The sequence below is a fragment of the Grammomys surdaster genome, unplaced genomic scaffold, assembly GCF_004785775.1.
Source record: "Grammomys surdaster isolate TR1022 unplaced genomic scaffold, NIH_TR_1.0 257, whole genome shotgun sequence".
In the NCBI taxonomy this organism is placed as follows: domain Eukaryota; kingdom Metazoa; phylum Chordata; class Mammalia; order Rodentia; family Muridae; genus Grammomys; species Grammomys surdaster.
The window spans coordinates 5,779,324-5,781,636 of record NW_021604698.1 but is presented as its reverse complement, the minus strand read 5'-3'; the positions used below and the strand labels follow the sequence as shown (position 1 = coordinate 5,781,636).

General features: G+C 47.6%; 1 long non-coding RNA gene across 2 annotated transcripts in view; it reads right to left on the bottom strand.

Moving 5' to 3' along the window:
- Positions 1 to 1,596, bottom strand: part of LOC114627705 — a 17,028-nt gene extending 15,432 nt beyond the window's left edge. For both annotated transcript variants that reach the window (XR_003712393.1, XR_003712394.1), the window contains exon 1: positions 1,550 to 1,596. This is a non-coding gene — a long non-coding RNA (uncharacterized LOC114627705). The remainder of the gene's footprint in view (positions 1 to 1,549) is intronic.
- Between the last annotated feature and the right edge of the window lie 717 nt (positions 1,597 to 2,313).

Here is a 2,313-nt window from a genome sequence, read left to right as displayed (position 1 = left end):
GAGGGAGAGAGAGAGAGAGGGAGAGGGAGAGGGAGAGGGAGAGAGAGAGAGAGGTAGAGGCAGGCATGAGCACGTGGAGAGAGATGGGGAAGGGGAATGGGGAGAGAGGAGGAAGAGGGTAAGGGAACAAGAGAAGAGAGCAAGAGAGAGAGGAGGGGGGCAAGCAGCCCCTTTTATAGTGAGTCAGGCACACCTGGCTGTTGCCTGGTAACTGTGGGGTGGGCCTAGACTAAATGCCTGCAGTCAGCAATATGACATTTGTGCTATCAGCTTTCATCAATTCATATAATTCATTACCACCAGTAGTCCATCCTTGGACATGGGACAGAGTTCCAATCAAGGTGTCCTGGCAGAGCCTAATAGGACTCCACAGTCACCAGTCTAAAGAAATCAGAGCAGCTCCCGAGAAATCAGGCTGAGGGAGAGGAGAGCCAATCGAGATTTTCAACTGAACGCGTTCATATTCTTGTTAGCATTCACAGCAGGTGATGTATGAAGTACGCCCGCCCGGGAGCTGGGCCAAAGAGACATTTTAAGACCTAGCATGATTTTGTGCTAAAAATAAAATTACCAGTCAAATTTACTTACTTATAAGTCAGTTGTACCACTATCAGGGCAATGTGGGACCTACTCCCGGGAAAGCTGCCTCATCTCTAGCCTCAGGCCCACATTTCTATCAGGGGAATATCAACATTGCGCCACTGGGTCAGGGTTGAAAATCAGTGGGTGGTAAGTTTCAAAACACTCGCCTAGAAACAGCCCCAGGGCTGCTCACAGATTCAGGCCTGGCAGGATATTGGCGCTATTTACATCCCTGTGAAGGTTACTTCCCCTGCCATAAACACCATATGAGTTCCGTAAGCGTGAACCTCCTGCTCCGGGCACCATCCTTTCTTCTCTGCACCGCCCGCTACAGTGCACTGCCCTTGGTTAAGTTTCCCTCTGCTCTGAAAGGGTCGCTTCTCTCTCTGAAGATCACCGGAATCAATATGACAGTGTGGACTTTCAGCTCAGAACAAGCAGATGTCAGTTGTCCTGTTCTCTTCATTTCCAAAGAAAGGTAAACAGACAGGTGTTACAGGGTCTGTGGGATCCAACCCGTGCTTACACCAGCTGCTCTTAATGGACCGGTGTCCCCTGAGAAAAACAGGCAGCAGTATCTACCTCCTGCTTTTGTTCATTAGTAAACATTTTAAAGGATTCTTCTCTTTTGATTTTTATCATGGAATACTTTTAAAAACAGGAATAAAAATTCAACCTTTAAAATTTAACAGCCGATCCTATTTCTTGCTTGCTTTCAAGCCTTCCAAGCTATTTCCTTTCTTAATTATCAATAATTAACCTTTTATTTTAGAGACCAAGTAGAAGGAACTGGAAACACATCTCCATGTCTTGCCCCCACCAAACCCCACCCCCACCCCCACCCCCATGCTCCGGCGTCTGTTCCCAGGCTCCACAGCGTAGGTTGCGTTGGCCGTAGTAGCTAGGCCTCCCCCATGTCTCACTGTACCCGTTAGAGGTCTTCTCTATAGAGAGGAGGCTGTCTCACCTCTTCTCTCCTCCACTCAGTCACACAGCTTCTTGCTTGGACAACAGTACAGCCACCACTCGGATCACAACCGTCCGTAAGGTCCCCAACGCCATTGTCAGCAGCAGTGTCTAGTGTACCTGTGGAGAGTAGCTACAAGGTCTATAGCTACTGGTGTCCTTAACGAGCCACTCCTTGGAGATGACTACGGTCTACCTTCTACCTTTCCTGTTTCTAGGGATCCTGTTCACACCTGATTCCTCGTCCGTCTCTGTCTTTCCTGGAGCTTTTGATAAATCTAACTGGGGCCAGTGAGATTGTTAAGAGGTTAAAGGCACTGGCTGCCAAGACTGACAATCTGAGTTCAATTCCTGGGACACACACACACGGTTACTTTTGTGATCCCATTTTGCCTTAAAGTAACCAGAGTTATGGTTAATGTTCATAGTAAAGAGCTCTTAACCAATTTATTTTGGGAGTGAGGGGTGAGGGGGTTGGTAGAGGGAAATTAGACTAAGCAACTTCTATATGCAGAGTAAGTGCTAAACCATATAAGCAGCTGAAAGGGCTTAGTTCAGTAACAGAGAACTTGCCCAGCGTGCGAAAGGCCATGGGTTCAATTTCTAACACCAAAATAAATAAATTAATAATTGAAATAAAGGAGACAAGATTTGGGAGAGAGTGCTCCTCCCACCAAGAGGAGTGGGAGATCGCTGTGGTTCTGTCTTTAGGTGACTGATAATCGGCTGTCGCTGCTGCAGCCATCAGTTTCCCCCTGGATGGAC